This window comes from Leopardus geoffroyi, chromosome A3, assembly GCF_018350155.1.
Source record: "Leopardus geoffroyi isolate Oge1 chromosome A3, O.geoffroyi_Oge1_pat1.0, whole genome shotgun sequence".
NCBI classification, from domain to species: Eukaryota; Metazoa; Chordata; class Mammalia; order Carnivora; family Felidae; genus Leopardus; species Leopardus geoffroyi.
In genome coordinates this window covers 53,666,527-53,688,053 of record NC_059336.1, presented here as the reverse complement: position 1 = coordinate 53,688,053, position 21,527 = coordinate 53,666,527, and positions in this window count along the sequence as shown.

Sequence of the window (21,527 nt, the reverse complement as noted above, 5' to 3'; positions counted from 1 at the left end):
CAAGCAGATTCCTTTGTGCTGACATTTCATGGTCAAAGTCTCCGCCACTCCATTCCCAGGCAACCACTGATCTGCTCTCAGTCATTTCCCATAGTTTTGTCTCTTGGCCTTTTGCTGTTTTGTCTTTGAAAATGCTTCGGTTTTTGAGAATGTTATATAAATGGAATCATGCAGTAGGTAACCTTTGGAGATTGGCCTTTTTCATTCTTTGGGATTTCTTTGGGATTCATTTATGTTGAGTGTCTCTGTAGCTCATCCCTGAGGGCAATGTTATTGGATTCATTAGTAGTAGGGACAACATTGAAAGGAGGATGTTCAGATTAACTAGAGAATAAACTTTTCAAGTGTATCAAATCCTCCTGATATGCATGTAGACTTCTTCTTGTTGAAACTCAAATAAGAATATGCCAAAACATGAAATATTGATGGATTTCTTAAACTAAACCACAGATAACAAGTTGGTGTTATAACAGAAAGGAAAAGATGAGTGCATGCTCTTCCTGGGGCAGTTTTATGTGATTTTTTTTTTTTTTTTGACATTGAAATATGTGTGGATATGTCATGGAGCAGAGTGAAGAATCAAAATCAGTTTTGGTAACACATACACACTCCTGTGTGTCTGGGCCCAGGCCCTAGAGCTCTAGGCTGAAGTGTGGTCTTCTGAGAGAAGAGGCGTGGGAGCAACCATGCACCTATTTTCTCTTCCCATTCCTATTTCTCTTTCCGTTTCCTCCCAGCCTGGGTTGCGTGGGCTGAATCTTGGAGGAGGTCCACCCATGGGATGAATGGAGCAAGTGGAAAAGCTGGTCCAGCCTGGTGGCACTGGCATTGTTGTGCCACCAATGTGTGTAGTCTTTGAAGCCAATGTTGGCCTCAGCCTCTTGTGGTCAATGCATGGCCCCCAAGGTAGAACCATAGATTGTGCTTGTTCTTGTGCTTTTGTTTCATTTTTTTCTATGGTTCTACCCCACCCTTCAAACTCCAATGTCTGTTTCTTTTTAAAAAAATATTTTTTTAACATTTATTTATTTTTGAGACAGAGAGAGACAGAGCATGAACGGGGGAGGATCAGAGAGAGAGGGAGACACAGAATCTGAAGCAGGCTCCAGGCTCTGAGCTGTCAGCACAGAGCCCGACGCGGGGCTCGAACTCACATACCGCGAGATCGTGACCTGAGCTGAAGTCGGACGCTTAACCGACTGAGCCACCCAGGTGCCCCTCCAACGTCTGTTTCTAACCTCCAGTCAGCCTCATGTGATTCCTTGCAGCTCTTCAAATTATTCTACCTTCTCCAATCCCCCTATTCCAACTGTAAGATTTCCTTGCTTAATCCATACACCACATCCAGGTCTTAACTAGCTCCTGGTTTGGCATTTATTGAGTATTTACTAATATAAACTCTGTTTGAGGAACATGTATTATTTTAAAGGGCTTTATTAAGCTAAATTAATCTTTATTTGAAAATCATGTATAGGAATACATTTTTTTTTTTAACAGAAGGAGCTTTGGATGGTCTGAGAAGAATTTTGTGTCTATTCTTGTGTGATCCCTACTCTACCTTTTCAAGCTTTGGGGAAGTAAAATAAAGGCTTTTTAGTAACAAAGTAAGCAAATGGCCTAACTGGCACATGGATGGAAGCCTTTCCTCCATCTTCCCAAGTAAGTTCATCCATCCATTCATTCACTTGATGATTCAGAGATATTAGGTAGCTTTTACTGCAAAGTTATACACTAGAACCTGAAAAGGAAATAAGAATCAACCCTGTCCCTCAGAAGCCCATAGTCTGGAAAGAGAGAGATACTAACTTTATTTCTGTTATAGTCCTTACAAAATTGGGAGTAATATAGTTGCAAGCAATATCACTGACTTAGAGCAGCCAGGGAGGTTGTTTAGTGATTTTGTGAGGAAAATGTCACTTTGCCTGTGGCCCTGACAAATGGACTCCCTGATTTAAGGGCTGCCCCCAATCAGGAAGCTAGTCTGCCAGCAAAGAGCATGTTAGACGCGTCCCACCTCGTTCCACTGGATGTGAGAATACTCTGAATCAAACCCAGACAAAAACAGAAGTGTGATCATTAGAGGTGTTACTGCTTATAGAGCAACAGAAAGAACAGAGCCAAGTTCATTATTATCATCACTATTGATGCATATGGATACTTCATTAATCTCTTCATGGGGAAAAACTGAGTTTACCACAAGCCCCAGAAAAATGCCATTTATAGTTTCTGGTATGTAATTACTCTTTTTTTTTCACATTCTTTTTTTTCTTTAATTTTAATTTTTTTTTTAAGTTTACATCCAAATCAGTTAGCATATAGTGCAACAATGATTTCAGGAGTAGATTCCTTAGTGCCCCTTACCCATTTAGCCCATTCCGCCTCCCACAACCCCTCCAGTAACCCTCAGTTTGTTCTCCATATTTATGAGTCTCTTCTGTTTTGTCCTCCTCCCTGTTTTTATATTATTTTTGTTTTTCTTCCCTTATGTTCATCTGTTTTGTCTCTTATAGTCCTCATATGAGTGAAGTCATATGATTTTTGTCTTTCTCTGACTGGCTAATTTCACTTAGCAAAATACCCTCCAGCTCCATCCATGTAGTTGCAAATGGAAAGATTTCATTCTTTTTGATTGCTGAGTAATACTCCATTGTATACATATATATCACATCTTCTTTACCCTTCCATCCATCGACGGACATTTGGGCCCTTTCCATACTTTAGCTATTGTTGATAGTGCTGCTATAAACATTGGAATGTATGTGTCCCTTCAAAACAGCACACCGTATCCCTTGGATAAATGCCTAGTAGTGCAATTGCTGGGTGGTAGGGGAGTTCTATTTTTAGTTTTTTTGAGGAACCTCCATACTATTTTCCAGAGTGGCTGCACCAGCTTGCATTCCCAGGTATGTAATTACTCTTAAGTTAACCACATTTTATTTTATTTTTTATTTTTTACAATGTTTATTTTTGAGAGAGAGAGGGAAAGAGAGAGAGAGGCAGAGAGAGAGGGAGACACAGAATCCGAAGCAGGCTCCAGGCTCCCAGCTGTCAGCACAGAGCCCAACACAGGGCTTAAACTCACGAACCATGAGATCATGATCTGAGCTGAAGTCAGACACTTAACCGACTGAACCAGCCAGGCGCCCCAACCACATTTTATATGGTAGAGCATCCTTTTCCAATTAATAATAATAATAATAATAATAATATTTGAATATTTATCAATTTCTAACTCAGAACGGGCTCTTTTTATTTTCAAAAGTTCCTAAGTCAAGGAGTCTGTGCAGGTGTTAGGCACAAAGCGCTCTGCCAGCTGCGTGGGCTACACTAATGTCACGCAATGTGAGATGAACCTTACCCTTTTGGTTTTCATCTGGCTTATTCTTGTTCAGATGTGCTTCCGGTAACACAAGAGCAGAAGGTCTTTCCTGTTACTTGGGGAGAATAGAGGACAGAGTGACTGACTTCTTGGAAAGGTTCTGGAAGGCTTAAGGGGGGGAAGAACATTTCTACCTGGATACAGGGGGAGCAGGTATCTTCCAGGGATAAGCGAATGCCCAGAGGGGGATCTGGGATTTGGAGCCAGACAGAACTGGAGTTGTATCCTGGCTCTCTCAATGACTTTTGTCAAGTTATTAACTTCCCAAAGCTCAGTTTCCTCTCCTGCCAAATAGACAATTACACCTACCTGACAGGCTTAATGTATTCATTAAACCACATAATGTATCTAACATATTCTTGGAGAACGGTGAGGGTTCAGGGACATATCACTGTGGGAAAGGAGGGAGTCTTGTCATCATGGGGACACCCTGCATGGAGGTGATGGTGCATGGGGTAAGTATCAATAGATTGGGGTTCAAATGGAGGCAGGGGCCCCAATGTGAACCACCCTCAGAGGCCACGGTGAGCAATTCCCTTGGTGAGCGAGCAAGGGATGAGACAGAGAACAGTACATCTTCACAGACGAAAAGCAGGAAGCCAGGAGCTTGGAGAACATCATGTGTTTTAACAGCTTTAATTTGAGCCCACACCAATAATATGCTCAGTAGAATGTTATCTTATTTATTTGTTAAACAAGCTCAGTAGGACTGCCACTTGGAGGCACGTTATCAGGAGTTAGCTGAAGATTCCCTCTGTATTTAAAACCATAAGATTCAATTTCTTTTAAAATACTTGGTAATTTGGACTTTGCATTAATTTCTCTCAATTAGGTCTAATTAGTGTTTCTTCTCCATGCCATATGCAATGTTTTCTTAGCCTGGCAAGGTGATAAACTGCTTTAGTTTACTATTTTGTCCCAAGGCTATTAGTAAAAGAAAAAACAAGTACTCTTTTAATGAATTCAGGTCCCCTAATAAGGGCAACAATCTAAACAAATCATTAAATGGAGAAGAGAAGTGTCAGTGCAGATACAATCCCCCACGTTTCTTGCATTTAATGGACATTTTGCTTTACGGAGTTTGTGATTTTAATATAAAAACATATCTATGAATATGAGCTGTGTATAGTATACCTGTATAAACATGTATGTATCTTACCTCCATTATCCACAATCTAATGATTAACTATCAGACCACTGCAGAAGACTAAGGATGAGGGTGGCAGGTGAGTGGTTAGGAATGAATGAAATGCATTCTCACTCTTGCAGGGCTTCACAATCCAATGGAAAACCTTGATCACATCATATCAATCTGAATATAAGCAAACCCTGTATTGCGCTTTAAGAGTATGCACCAAATGCTAGAGGAATAAAGTGAGGGGGTGGAATGGTATTAAATTTCAAGCCATGGATAGTGAAGGTGAAAGGTGCTGGTCAGAGTCTTAAGAAGCCTTCTCCAAGGTCAGATTTGAGTGGGTCCTAAAAAGTTGGTGGGTTTGTATTCCCTAACTCATTATTGAAGGAAAAACTGACTTTTACTTTTCTACTTGTTTTCCTTAATAACCATCCTTCTTATCCCTTAGTAGAAAATCTGGAAGGTAAAGTATGAAGAAGCAAGAAAAAATGACCCGGAAACAAATATAGGTATTCCAAAAATGCTGAGTAATATTGTTTCTTCTGGGTTCTTCTCCTGTCCATCTCAAGCGACGAATATACATACACCCAGGAGGGACCAAACCACCTCTGTTAATACGTACAAGTGATCCCAAGAAGGAATGTAAACCTTGCAAACCTGAGCCTGTTGACATTGACTGGCAAACCTCTGGGCTCCAGAACCATCAGATACTAACTTTGTGTTCTTTCAAAGCCACTAAGTTTGTAATACTTTGTTACAGCAGCCACAGGAAACTCATGCACGTACTTAAAACCTCCGGTTTTCAGTTAGTTAATGGAAGGTTTAAAAGTGAAAAGTGTAAAATGTATTGAACTGCGTCTAAGAATCCGGAGACACTGTGAAAGGAGTACTTGAGCAGAGATGAGCGAGCATGTTAAAGAAGCAGAGGTCTGGGTGGCAGCAGGAGGAAGCAGGAACCCCACACGTGTCACCTGACGTCAGGCTGCTCGCTGACATGCGCACACCGTGGTCTGCCTGCCAGATGCGAGCACCGGGGCCTCTGTACAGCCTGCGCCCCCTGCAGTGTTACACTGGGGACAACGATGAATACACTGAATTCATACATTTTACTGATAAATGTTAAGATCCGATAGAACCACCTGATACAGTTAGTAATTTAGAAAATTTCTTTTCAGCCTCTTTTTGTTAAGGAATCATTTGAGATAGTTCCATTCTGTGTATTCAATTTTGAGACTGCATTTCCCTACCTAACATTATAAGCATTTCCCTTAAATAACCATTTTGAACAGTGATTTGAGCAAAACATTCAGACAATGTGCATATGAATATCATGATTCTGCTACCGTTGGGCAATTTTTGTCCCTAATTTTTATTGTTATAGATGTTATTAAACTGGATATTATTGTAGGCTATATGTGTGTGTGTGTGTGTGTGTGTGTGTGTATACACACGTATATATATGTACGTATATACGTACATATATATACGTGTGTATGTATATATATACACACGTATATACGTACATATATATACGTGTGTATATATGTGTATATATATGTATATATATGTATATATATATACACACGTATATACGCACATATATATACGTGTGTATATATGTGTGGGTATATATGTATACATACATATGTGTGTGGGTATATATATATATACACACACACACACACACACAGCTGATGATTTCTTAGAATTTGAAATTGTGAGACTTTTAAAACAAACGGTCTGAATATGTTCTGATGACCAATTTACTTTTCAGAAATGTATTAATTCACAACCTTCAAGTGTCAGATAGCATATCCTTCTTCAGAAGTGCTGTAAAAACCAGCTTTTGAAGTTGTGGAACGGATGTAGAAAGTCAGGGATACAGTGATAGATAATTCTAGAAGGGAGGGATTAAAAGTTGGTAAAGAAGGAGGGGAAGAAATGGCTGGGTCAGTCCAAGATTGCCTTGAGATCAGCCCACTTTCAGGAAACCTTAAACGTAACACCAAGTTGGGGGTGGGGGAAGGAAGATTTCTCTTGAATCTGTATTTGTCAGGCAGCAAGAGTTTTCACTGCAGTGTATGTAACAGATCAATAAACATTGTAATGTTTTCTAATGATTGATGCATTTGTACTTTCCATGAGATGTTTAACTATTCCTTTTTTTGTCCCCTATGGCTTGGGGGAGTTCTAATGGTGGTTTGGGGAGGAGAATTAAAACCAGTCCAAGCCCCAGTGGTGCTTGCCAGTCCACTGTGGTCAGCAGCTGCTATTCATTATCTTCCTCAGGCCTGTGGCGGTCTTGGGGGAGCACCTTGAAGGAAACAGCCTCAGCAGTGGCACACACAGGAAATGTGTCATTATGAATAAGTATTTATAAGGGTGCAGAGTGCTGAAATGAGAAGGACTGGAGGCTATGGTTTTGATAACCGGGGGATTTAACTTACTGTGGGGACAGATCTTCAAAGAACCAACGCTCAAGTTGTTACATGACTGACATGACTAAAGGATGGAAGGTGGCCAGTGAGAAGAGGCGAAGGAGAGTTACAGTGCCTGGCAAGTGCAAAGGGCTGGGGAGAGCCTATCTGAAGACTCCCTGAATATTTAGGTGCAGAAAAGGATTTAAAATGAGCTTTAAAGATAGCAAATGAGTAGGGGTGCCTGGGTGGCTCAGTTGGTTAAGCATCTGACTCTTGGTTTCAGCTCAGGTCTTGATCTTACAATTCATGAGTTCGAGCTGTGCATCAGGGTCTGTGCTGATGGTGCGGAGCCTGCTTGGGATTCGGTCATTTCCTTTCTCTGCCCCTCCCTTGCTCTCTCTCTCAAAATAAATAACTTTAAAGCAAAGATAGCAAGTGAACATGGGGAAACAGCCTTTAAGACAGAATTATTAGTGCCATGCACACTTCTAGAGGTAAAAATCCTGGTTTGCAAATAATTACGTTTTTGTCTTCTGCTTTCTATTTATCCTTCATCACACAGCATGCACAAGAACACATAATCACACTCAGTTTTATAGAAAAGGAAGATAGAAGGGGGAGCATATTTGAACTCAAGGACCGCTAGTATGCAAGCTCCATCTTTTTGCGCTGACCTCACAATTCAGTAGGCTCAGACCAGAATTGTCAAAGAGATCTGATGACATGGGGAAGCAGGAGAGGCAAAAGTAATTGGCACAAAAGCAAAAATCCAAGTAAAGTGTAATTTGTCACCGTAGCTAGTAATAAGACAGACTTAGTTTATGTTCCAAATACTGCTCTGGGCTGTGATGCTGTTTATATTCCTCATTAAAACTTCTCTGCTGCTTGAAATCGTGTAGCAGAGGCTGTGAAATCTAAGTGTGGAGTCCAGATCTGACCCTAAATGATGAAGGGCATGTCAGAGACTTGGGGTGTGGAGCAGGAAGGTGTGGATTTAAGAACATTTTTTTGGTATATATATATATATATATATATATATATATGATCATTCCCTTGATTATTATTTATTTGAGAGAGAGAGAGAGAGAGAGCAAGGGAGAGGGGCAAAGAGAGGGAGAATCTTGAGCAGGCTCCATGCTCAGCCTGGAGCCCAATGCAGGGCTGGGTTCCATGACACTGGGATAATGACTGGAGCCAAAATCAATAGCCTGATGCTCAAAATCAGGGGTCTGCTGCTCAACTGACTAAGCCAGCCAGGTGCCCGGATGCTCTTGAGTTTTGAATCACTGTGGAGCCATTCAGAAAAGAGAAAATGGCAGGATTTTATAAATCCTTCCCCAAGTCTTTTTAGTTGCCAAATGTTTCATAAACAAAAAGGAATGATTTGGCTAACAATGAACTTCAGGACCAAACAAACAGTACTCAGAAATGCTGAGATGAATGGCCTAATCACTTGATTTGCAGGATGTTTGAGATGTAAACAGGCTCTGTGATAGAACAGCTCTCAAAGTGTAAAATATAGATTCCTATGTATATAAGGAATATATCACAAATGAAAATGTCTTTCCAACAACTAAAATGCCATTTGAAAGTATAGTTTTTTTTTTAAATTGGAAAAGAGATGGAAGAAAATGTATCAACAAAGGTAATATATCACACACATTAAAATGTATGAATGCTAAATATATTTATATAGCAGTAACTTAGATTGACTTACTGCTTAATCAAACTATTGTGGCTGGTGGCAAAGCAATAAAAAAGGTAAATTGCTTAATGATACTTAATGAGACATACTTATGAATTACCTAGAGTTCATTTCATAACTTTCAAGATATTAGAGTAATTAATTTTTGTCCATAATCTTTATCTTATTTTTGGAAAATTTTCTCATTGCTAGTCAACCTGTTTAAATAAGCCAGGATTATTATATATATGTATTTTGAATATAGAATCTTCTTGGCAGTGGGATGAATTATTATACGGACAACTGCATTTTAATCATTTTAAGGTAAAGCAATGAATAATTTAACTTCGAAATTTCAGAAGGCCAATTATGGCTTTATACTACTTACTCCTGATGACTTAGGCTGGAGATGATGAGTTTGGACATGCTATCCTTTGAAAAATTGTAATGGCTTAGTTCAGTTCCTTAGAGTTTATCTCATTAGAACCAGAGAGGTTACATTCAACAAGGATATGAGACTTAGGACAACATATTCTGAAGGCAGGCCAAATAATATGAGATTTTATTAAATTCCAAACAGAACTGTTTGAAATTTTATGTATTGAAGGATAATAGTAATTTTTTCATTTTTGGCATGGGTTTGTAAGTTTTATGAATCACCTTATATTTCTATAACCAAAAATAATTATTATTTATATAAGACTTATAATCCTCTCAACAAGACTGTAAAGAAGGTAGTATTTTTCTCCATTTATGAGTGATGTTCAGAATGGTTTATTAACTTTTTAAAGATCTCAAGTTGAACTTTATATTCCCTGAGATCAATTTTCATAAATCTTGTGAATTTTTCAATGATGGTGTATATATACATATGGCCACTTTACTTTCAGAAACGACTAACTTTTCTATCACCTTAAACAAGATAAGTGCAGACTCTTGTTATTATTCAGCAGTAGACCAGCAGTGGATATAAGCAGGGGGCACCTGGCTGGCTCAGTCGGTAGAGCATGAGACTCTTGATCTCTGGGTCATGAGTTCGAGCCCCAGGTTGGGCATAGAGTTTACGTTAAAAAAAAGAGGGAGGGGTGTAAACTGTACTTCTAACAGTTTTAGAAGAGAAAAGAACAAGATGAGCTTACTTGGCCCCTCTTTCCTTTCAGTATGAGAGGCTGAAATGTTTGTCAGTTATCTGCACATCCTGATAAAGCATGGCTAATAGAGATTGATGTCCAAGGTCCATTAAGGAGGAATAGCTCTTGTAAACACCCAGATTACTGGAGAAATGAAAAGTGAAAAGAAAAAGAAACTATATACTAACACTTGTGAGATGCAGTTAAAGCACATATTAGAAGAAAATTTGTAGCTTTAAATGCATATATTCAACAGAAAGGCAGAAAATAATGGTCTAAATATCCACTTCTAGAAGAAGCAGAAGAGCAACAGATTATATCCAATGCATAGGGAAGGAAGTGATAAAGGTAAGAACAGATATTACTGAAATGAAAAATAGACAATAAAGAGTATCAACAAATCTAAAAGTTAGGTTTTTGAAGAAAGTGATTAAATTGATAACACCTGGCAAAAGTGATTAAGACCTTAAGAAAAAGACACAAAAAATGAATACAATAATGGCAAAACAGGACAACATCACAGAATGTACAGGCAAGAAGATATTAATGCATAAGTTTATGCTGATAAAATTGAAAACTGAGAAGGCACCAAAAAAGAAGAAGAAGAAGAAGAAGAAGAAGAAGAAGAAGAAGAAGAAGAAGAAAGAAAGAAAGAATGTGAATAGTCCTAGATGTAGTAAAATCAAATTCATATTGGAAAATCTTCCCATGAAGGATATCGTAGACCTAATTCGCTTCATTCATGAAATGTACAAATAGTAAAAGAAAAAATAGCCCTAATCTTTCACAAAAATCTTCCATAGACTAGAATATCTATCCACAGATAGTTTTCAACTTATTTTATGAGAAAAAGTAAACTTAGACATCAAAATCTAACAAGAATATACAATTAAAAGAAAATCGCAGGTCAATCTCTCTCAGGAAAATCTATGCAAAAATCCCAAAAGAGCAGTAAACAAAATTGAGCAATATACAAAAGATAATACACCGTGATTAAGTTGTGTCTATCCTAGTCATGCGGTGTAGATTTAGTGTTCAAAAATTAATCAATAGAATTCCATATTGATGGGACATAAGAGAAAAAATTATAATTTCAGTAAATTTAGACAAACATTAGACAAAATGGAACATCCATTTACAGTAAAAAAAACATGGCAAACTAAAGATAAAAGGTAACTTTCTTGATTTTATACTGCTGGTCTACATGCAATTTATAGCAAACATTATATTTAATAGTGAGATGTTGAAAACTTTTCTTCTCAGATCAGGGATGTGATACAGATGTCCTCTACCTCTGTATCTATTCAACATTCTAAAACGGTCATAGGTAGTTCAACATGGTAAGAAAAAGAAATAAAGTGTAAGGATTAGCAAGAAAGAAAGAAAGAAAGAAAGAAAGGGAAAAAGAAAGAGAAAGAAAGAAAGAAAGAAAGAAAGAAAGAAAGAAAGAAAGAAAGAAAAAGAAAGAAAGAAAGAAAGAAAGAAAGAGGGGCGCTTGGGTGGCTCAATTGGTTAAGCTTCCGACTTGGGCTCAGGTCATGATCTCACAGTTTGTGTGTTCGAGCCCCGCATTGAGCTCTGTGCTCACAGCTCAGAGCCTGGAGTCTGCTTTGCATTCTGTGTCTCCCTCTCTCTCTGTCCCTCCCCCACTCATGCTGTGTCTCTTTCTCAATAATAAATAAAAGTTAAAAAATTTAAAAAGAAAGAAAGAAAGAAAGAAAGAAAGAAAGAGAAAGAAAGAGAAAAAATCACTTACTAATGACAGTACTGTGTATGTATAAAATCAAAAGAAATGTACTTGATATATTCTTAGACTTAATATATTAATTTGGCAATCTTCTGTGCACTTGGCCACCTTACAACAAATGATTTAATTTTTATATGGGTAAAAAAATAGAAAAAAAAACTTGATAGAAACATAGCTTTACTAAAGCATCAAGCAACTTCAAATACCTAAGAATGAATATAAAGAGAAAAGTTAGGCTTCTACACAGAACAGTATATGTTATTGAAAAAAAAATTAAAGGACACCTAAATAAATGAAGTTACATAACATGTTCATGAACTGGATGACCCAATATCAAAAGGACAATAATGACTCCTCATATTGATCCTTAGACTAAATGCATTCTAATAAAAATTTGAGGATTGATTTTTGTGTGCATGTCTGAAAATCAGGCCATTCTAAAATTTATACTGAAATGGTAGGGTCAGAAATAGGCATGACGATCTTGAAGAAATGGGAAGGCTTATTTTTCCAGATATAAAGACAGATTATACAGCCACAACAATTAGTTCAACAGGCTTTTGGTTCAAGGATAGAAACGTAGACCAACAGAAAAAAATAAAACCTAGAAACGGATGTATATATTTGTATATATGAACTTGATTTATGGCAATGGAAACACTGTAGTGTGGTGGGTAATAAAAGTTTTTCCCATAAAATGGTGGTAAGTTAATTGGCTATCCATACAGAAGAAAATGAATCTTGACCCCCGACTTTCAGCATGCATAAAAAATCAATTTCAAGTAGATCATAGGTCTAAATGAAAATGGTGAAGCAATATAACTTTTAGGAGATAACATAAGCAAATAGCTTCAAGCTCTTCAGGTAGGGGAAGAGTTGTTAAACAGGACACACAAAAATACTAATTATAAGTAATAAGTTGGACTCCACTAAAATTAAGAACTGATATCTATAAAAAAAAAAACCCTTAAGAAAGTGGAAAGACCATCTCACTTTGGGAGACAGCATTTATAATATATATAACTAAACACATACCTTATATGCAAAAATAGAAAAAAAATACGATCGTATCAATATGAAAAAGGCAACCCAGTAGGAAAGTAGGCACTTTATAAAGTGGGACGCATAAATGGCCCACAGACATCTGAAAAGTTGCTCAATATTACTGTTTGTAGGGAACCACAATAAGATGCCCCTACTCACCTGGCCCAATTACTAAACTTAGAATGGACAACATCAATGTTGGTCAGAGTGCAGAGGAAGCAAAACTCTCATACTTTGCTTTTGGGAAAATAAATTATGAGAACTGCTTTGGAAGCAGGTAGGATCAATTAAAGCTGAACATACACTTGACATGTAACCCAACAGAAATATGCACACACACAAAAAGTTTATGTTCTTGTGTTAGTTCTGTTTCTGTGTAACAAATTATACCTGAAATTTAGCACTTGACAGTAATAACATGTGTTATGTCACAGTTTAGGAATCCGTGTGTGGTGTATCTGGTTGTCTCTACTTCAAGGTCTCTCATGGGGGTTCCATGTTATGGTCTTACTGGAGGCTGTGCGGGGGAGACTCTGCTTCCAAACTCACTGTAGGGGTTTTTGGCAGAATTCATTCTTCTGGGCTACTGGCCAAAGGCCACCCTCATTTCCTTGCACCATGGGCCCATCCAGAGGGAAGCTCACACCATAGCTGCTGGCTTTCCCCAACAAGCAGACCAGCAAGAGTGATCAAGACAAATGTCACAGTTCTTTGGGAAGGAAGTGTACAAAAATATGAAAATCAGGAGGCAGAGATCATTAGGGGCCTATATCAGAGTCGACGGACCACATCATGTTATTCAAAATAGCCCAAAGTTGAGAATAACCTGATGGGTTAATACATCGTGTTATTGCCATACAGGAGAACACTATACCACAATGAAAATAAGTACATTGTTGCTGTACCAACTAACATGAATGATCTTCAGAACAAAAGAAGTCAGAGACAAATGAACCATCTGTATCTTTTTATCTTTTAACTATCTTTTTATATAGCTAGCAAAAGCTCTCACAGTTACAACTAAACTATAGTCTTTATCTTTTTGAAGTGGGGGATGGATTAGTCACTGGGCGGAAGGGTAGTGTGTGAAGAGATATATTTGGATGCTAATAATGTTCCATTTGTTGACCAGTGTGGTGGTTGTATATGTTTATTCACTTTGTGGTGTTTCATTGAGCTGCGTACACACGATTTGTCGACTTCCCTATATATATGTTGTACTTCAATAAAATGCTTATTTAAAATGGATTGTATAACGCCACACATGTAATTTGTTGTTTGAAGTCTAAGGCACCACGGCTTTTTACATCTTAATAATTTAGGCTAGGTTTCTCACGGGTAACGAGAATGAATTGGAATTTTGAGATGCGTGTTGTAGTACCTTATCTCTTGGCTTCTTACCATTTCCCTACCACTATCTCCAGAAAATTGCCAAAGAAACAAATGCATTCTGATTTAAAGCCACCTTGAGATTGAGAAGTTTTTAAAAAAGTGTTGCACCCCATATAATTCCTATGGAACTGCTTTTATAAGAGAAACCTGGAAGGCAAGGGTTTACATTCCAAGTGAGAATAGTGGACAGGAAATAAAGGGTAATGATTCTGAAAGATTTAAGGCTCAGGCTTTAAAAATGTAAAGCCCTAGAAGTACTTGGGGTCTTTAGAGAACTCAAGGATTCAATAAAGGTGACCCCAAAAATAGGTCATGAGGACAAAATGTATAGTATAGGGAATATAGTCAATAATATTTTAATACACTTATTGTGGTGAGCTTCTTGTAATGTGTATAATTGTTGAATCACTATGTCATATACTTGAAGCTAATTTAATATTATATGTCAACTATTCTTAAATTAAGAATAAAAAATAAATCAAAAAATAAAAATTAAAAAAAATAATAAAAGTAAACTGTGTTCCAAGTGAGCTGAGAGATGCAGAAGGATCGTATATACCATGTCAGAGACAGTTTTTAGAAGGTAAGACAGAGTTGAGTAAGACAAGTGGAGGGCCTCCAGTGTGGACTGACAAATATGGTCAGTATGTTTGGGAATAAAAATCCCAATTCTGGGCAATGTTGAAGGCACCAAGGAAAGGCTAAGGCACCTTTGACCTGAACTCTTTATTTATTTATTTTTTTAATTTTTATTTGTTTATAGAGAGAGAAAGAGAGAGAGAGAGAGAGAGAGAATACCAAGCAGGCTCTGAGCTGACAGCACAGAACCCAACATGGGGCTTGATCTCACGAACCCTGAGATCATGAGCTGAGCTGAAATCAAGAGTCAGGCGCTTAACCTACTGAGCCACCCAGGTGCCCTTGAGCTGAACTCGTTCTTGTTGGAGAAAGACCATGACTTTCCAGAAATGAAAAATCTAGAAGAAGAAACTTTGAGTCTTCGTAATATGGATGTGACGTGTGTGTGAGTAAAATTTCAGTGCCTTCCTTCAGAGCTGGGGCCAGACGAATGGCAACCACATGGACTGAAGGAGTTGTGGAGCCCCAGGGGCAGCATCCAGTTAAATGGCTAACAAGAAACATATGGTCACACACATTTTTAACATTTTACAGTGTAGGTGGAAGGGTGCTGTAGGAAGTTACTCAAGCTAACGTGTGGCCTTTGTCAGGAGACACTTCTGTTTGGGGGACTTAATCTAGGGCAATGTATTTTATTACTCTCTTACGGGGCCAGTTAGAAGGACACATTCCACTAAATTCTCAGACCTGTGCTTTCACAGCCGGAACCCTGACACACAGCTCATTTCCTGTCAGGAGTTTTGATTTCCACAGAAGCCACTGCATATCGATAGGGTCAATTCACCCTAATTTGTCCACCGCATGCACGTAGATATTTCTTATCTGCATGACTATTCTGTTATCAATGTACTAATATTCTTGAACTGGTATAATATTGTATTAAAAGAATCAGTCAGTGTTATTCATTGTGAAACCTTAGAGTAAGCAATAGTTAGAGCTTTCGAGGTCTCTAAGGTATTAAATACTTAGTGTACCTATTTTATAAGGTAGAAATATAAAGCAAGCTTAAAATATACTTGGTGAGAAAAGAACACTTTCCTGGCATGTTTTTCGAAAATCACTTGGTTACAGGTGTTGCAAAGTAGTGGATTTACTTATAAGTGGATGGAGATGAGTTAATAACAACCAAGATGTTCCCTGAACCTATAGCTATGTTCTGGTTTTACATTAGATCCACTTAAAAGCTACCAACTTGTAGAACCATGAGTCTGGAATCCCCAGTAGGTTATTTGCTTTGCAGTCCTGGCTGAGACAGTGACTCTTGTTTTATTTTTATTTATTTATTTATTTATTTATTTATTTATTTATTGTCATAGGACTTGATGATTAAGGCTGATCAGTTTTCTCATGAGAACATTTACATGGAAGGTGACTTAAAGTCACACACTTAAAAAAATTTCTTTTAACATTTACTCATTTTTTGAGAGACAGAGAGAGACAGTGTGAGCAGGAGAAGGACAGAGAGAGGGGAGACACAGAATCTGAAGCAGGCCCCAGGTTCTGAGCTGTCAGCACACAGCCTGACATGGGGTTCGAACTCACGAACCGAAACATGAGATCATGACCTGAGCTGAATTTGGATGTTTAAGTGACTGAGCCACCCAGATGCCCCTAAAGTCACACACTTACACATGTACATACACCCTCTTCTCTTTCTTCATGTCTTTTTTGATTCTCTATGTGTTGAAAGTCCAAAGCACTCAGAAAAGAGCCTTTTCTTGCTTGCTAAGAAGATGATGTTTCAGCTCCATTTCTCCTTTCCAAGGAGCCTCTTTTTTAGCATTTGGAAATGGATACAAATGAAAGTGCCATCTCTTGAAGCTGGAGTTGGGGTCCATACTTCCTTCTAAGCAACCAGTTTGAGTTTACTTATACCTCATGGGAAGTAAATCTCATTAGTGAAATCTGAATTCTACCTATAGGCCTACATGAGGTGCCTCGTTTACAATCCACATTGCTAGGCACTGTGAAGGCACAGAAAAATGCAAGATATCACTCTTATGCACAAGGATCATAAAAAATATGCACGTGCCTATCATACTAAAATACAAGGCCATGTGCACAGGGGAACACACAAGGTGAAGAGGATATGAGAGTTGTGTCAGTGTGTGGAAGAAGAAAGTCCTTTATAATGGGGTGCAGAGGGAAGGTTTGATAGTGAAATAGATTAATAGTGGAATCATGATGGATAGGATTTAGATATGCAGAGAGAAGACAGAAGCTTCAGGTATGTTAGTGAATGGATAGCTATCTTACTAAATGACTCATCATATGAGAACTTTATCTAGTATGGAGTTTCTTTAAATGCAACTTCTCTTTCATACTGAAATCTTTTATAAATGGGGAAACTGAGGCACAGACAAGGCAAGTAACTTGATGGAGTTCATAAAGTTGCTAAATGTCAGAAGAAAGACCTGAATCCAGACATTCTGGCTCTGGAGTCTATGTTCCTAAACATTATATTACCCATTCAATCATTCATTCAAATAGATGGTCCATTGTGTACAAGCTACCATACTAGATGTTGAGGATCAAATAGTGAACAAGTCATAAATTCCCTCATCAAGATGTGAACAATTCAGTGGGAGAGGCAGAAAAGTAACAAGGAATTGCAAGTCAGAACGGCAAAGGCAAGAAAAGTACTGTAGGATCACCAAAAAGGTTTTCAGCCTTCTCTTGGGTGATCAGGAGCATGTTCAGAAGGATCTGATACAGATGCTGAGGCTTGGAAGGTGAGAAGGTATTAGCTAGTAAAATGGAACAGGCATTATAGGTAGAAAGGACCACAAGACAAAATCAGCCAAAGGACAGAAAGTAGCTCCAGCTCTGGAGAAGAGTGTGAGGTGGTTGGTTAAAGAGAAATATGAGGCTGGAGCCAACTCGCAGTCTGAGCCTGCAGACCTTCATCTTCTGAGTTAAGAGGCTGGAGCTTCGTTCTGACCATAATGGGAGGCTAGTGGAAGCTACCTTCTAGCTGAGGCCTGAATGAATGGGACAGTGGAGAGTCTAAGCAGAGAGACCACTTGGGATTATTTCTCAGAGTTAGGAAGGGACATTGGGAAGAGGGAGAAGCAGAAGGCTTTTTGGAAGTATCATATTAAGAAGGGAGAGCCAGCAGGAACTGATGAGTGATTGTATGGGGCAAAGGTAAGGTTGGAGAAGAATGAAAATGACTTCCAACTTTCTGTCTTGGGTAAGCAGATAACAAGTGGTGACCTTCATGCATCAGGGAACACACAGGGAGACATGACATGAAATAGGGAAGGATTGCAAATTAAGGAGCTGGAAAGTCTCCAAAAATGCACCAGGATTTGTGTGTGCTTCTTACAGATTTACCTGGATTAAATTCACAGCACTGGCACCACCTAAGCCAGTGAGCCAAGTAAAGTCACAAGTCTAGCCTGTCCCTGGCCCTCAGCACACTCACCCACCATCCAGATCACACACTGAGCCTCTCACAGACCATCCAGAAGTTCTGGCTTCTTGACAGTTTCCATCATGGCACATAGTGCTGCTGGGCTGTGCAGACAGACAGAAATAAAGGGAGCACCAACTCTTTCCCCTGAGTCTCAGTGTTCTTCAGGGTGATGACAGAGGCAGAGCACTGGTGTTGCTGTTTCTGACCAGCAGGTATGTGGTGCGGGGCTCAGTCAAACCTCCCAGCCCCTGGGCACTGCAGGAAAGAAGGTGAGCCTTGAGATGAGGAATCAGCTGTGGCAGGCCGGAAACCTGTGCGTCGGCAGTTAGACTTGCATTTCCTGTATGATCCATTTTTCTTGCTTAGTGTTAAAGTATAAAATGTATTAACTTTTCCCAAATGTCCCTGGCTAAGGTACTATGTGCCTATATACCACTAAGAAACCTTTGGATGAAAAGATTGGGTACTGATGATAAACAGAACTCAGGACACCAAGTTGTCTCTGCTGTTGTGTCTGTGGGTCACAATGTCTATCATACCCTACAGGTCACAAAGTACTTTGATGTACACTGGCTTCTTGGGTCCTTTTAACCAGCCCGTGAGACAGGGATCACTGTATTTCACCATGAAGGAACTGGCTTCCCTGTAACAAGTGTCAGAGTGAGGGTGATAGGATTTCTTCAGATATTGGGTTAAGGAAGCCATTCAAAGCCTACAGCTCTGGCAGAGGAGCTGGGAGGAGGAGACCCTTCTTACGAGGAAACATAAAACTTTAGCTGTAAGGTTACACTTTTGCACATAAACGGAACTAGACCTCTGTAGCCAATTAATACATTCGTGTAACACAAGCATCCTGGCAATAGAAACTTGCGGCTGTAAATGCAGTCGGGTTGACAGTAATTGCTGGACCTTGCTAACTCCAAGTCATCTCTGAGGCTTAGTCTGCTTACACAGAAAGTCTGGGCCTTATGGTGCTCCATCACCCCTTCGCCGACTACCTGCTATTTCTGGGAGTCTCAGAGAGGTATTTCAATCATGTAACCCAACTCTTCACTAGGTATACTGACCAAGGACCCCAGGTAGGGCCGCTGTGACAGTCAGTGTTGCAATATATTGCATATGCAACTCTGATTTATCCCTCACCCACCTCTAGCATGATGTGCATTCTGGCAGGCTCATGGAGTATGGACCACATCATTCTGCCTTGTGACTTCTGTTGTGTTCGGCCTATGGGGAACATGGGCAGACATTGGAGAGAGGGAGGAGGAGGGGGGCTGCACATTCTTCCTCCTGCTCTCTCCTGGTGAGATCCAGTCAAGCTGCCATGTCAACACACCATAGGTCCCAGTGCTACTACACCTTCTAAGGAAATTTGTAATGTTTATTTTACCACCATTAAAAAATTCCTTAAAAAGTCAAAAGCCTCTTCCTTTGCTTCTTGTAAATCCTGAGAATCTGCTCCCCTTGGGTGAGCATAATTCTTGTGCTTATTTGTATCTTTAGAGATCCTTCTGTCAGGCTGCTGTCCTCTGACCTGTGACTCCAACTCAGCCTTGTCTTCCCACCTGAGATGGGGCCCTGTTTATTCCCATGTGTCAGAATTCAGAGTCCCCACTGAGCATTTTGAGTGTGATTATTCTCAGGACTTTGTAGAAACTTACTCATTCCTACTGAAATTCACATGATTATCATTAATTTTTTAAGTTAGCACCTCATTAAATTCCTTTGAGAAATTTTACGCCTCTGCTTCTATTCTCTAACCAGCTATAAAAATACTCGATTGCTTAGAAGTCAACTGATCTGAACATGTAACCATCTAGTACATAATAATCCTAAATTGAAAATTCATTTTAGAATTTACAGAAATAAATGGAATATATTTGGAGCATTTAAAACGTGCACAAAAAGCACTTGCTTATAAAGTTTTCATTGTATTTCTAATTCTTTATTGTTGCTCTTGGTCTGTTGTTTCTCTCTTTATTCTTTTTCTCAAATCAGATTGAGCCAAATGATTGAAATCAGTCATCCTAATGTCCCATTAAGCCTGATGCTTTGATTTGGGCAGACGGTTCTTCCAGGACAAGGCAGCTTTCGTGTTTACAACTGGCTTAGGCTTGGGCAGAGTAGACATCTGCCCACAGGAAGTGCTTGGCTGGCTTTTGGCAGGGTTTCCAAACTTTTCAGAAGAGTTTGGGAAAACTCCTCTAGGAGTTTCAGAAGACGAATATCAATATCAGCATTAGCACCTCCTTAGGGAGGAAGAGGGGAAATCGAGAAATGGAACTTCTGTCCTCAAATCCCCCAGACCTCAAGCCTGGCTCCTGCAGCAGGGAGGGGATGAGGTAGGTTTTTCAACTGGATATAGGATGGGGATTTAAATCTAGTAGACGTAAAAGAAAAAAAAGAGGGAGTGCTGAAGATCTGATGTGCAGAAAAGGGATGTGTGTAGATGAAGGCAGTGACAGGGAGAAATAAAACCATTTCATTTTTATAAGCCACTGATTTGAGGCCAGGTACAAGTAAATGTCAACTCCTTCATGGATCTTGTCTATCTTGATTCCATTGTGTTCCCCAAAATACCTGGCACATATTTGGTAGGTGCCAAATATGCCAGTAGATGTTTGTTGAGGGAACAAGCAAACAAACATAACATAAATGAAAAAATGCCAAATAGAGGCAAATAAGAAATATTACTCTGCGACTACCCAACAGGGTTGACTTAAGCAATATCCTCAATACCCACGTGTCCTCTGAGCTCCTGTTTTTCTCCCGTGAACATGCTAACAACAGGTAATGTGGTCTCACAGGGTCACACTGGTTGACCAGATAATAGATGAGAACAGAGTAAGTGTTCAATAAATATTTATTTTATTTCCTCCTTGGCTTAGCGCACCATATCATATACACATTATGTTTTATGCAGCTATTCAAGATGGATTCCTGTGGACAGTGAATGGATAATATTAAATTCCAAACAGAGAATTCAGTACAAGTAGTCAGTCACCTTAGTTCCACAAAGGTTTACTTAATGAGAATAGTTTTTTTTTCTTTTTTTTAATCTGAGAACTGCTACACCCAGTGAAAGGAGTGTTGTAGGATTAATGACACAAAACCAGTTCCAGGCAACATTGTGAAGGTTTTCCACCAATTTCTTCCTCTTTCTCTTCCTATATTTCTACTTCCTCTAGCAGGAAGACCTTTCTCCCTTTCTTTTTCTTCCTTCTGTTTTTTTTTTTCAATTAAAAAATCTCTTTTCCAGTTCTCTGAACAGAAAGAAATGGAGGAGAAAAAGGGAGAGGATCAAAGAAATGGAATGGGATTGGAAGAAGATCAATTTCTCGATCTCCCCAGTAGAAAGAAATAAGGGTGGAAGGGAGGCAGAGGCACTTGGGAGGAAAAAGAACAGATGTGGTACTTTGCCAGGTGCCCCTAGCATGTATCCGTGTTGAGAGAAGTTTACACATGAGGGTTGTTTTTTTTTTTTTTTTTAACCAAAACAAAACATGTTTTGAGAGAAGACTTTTCTCCCCAGAAAATCA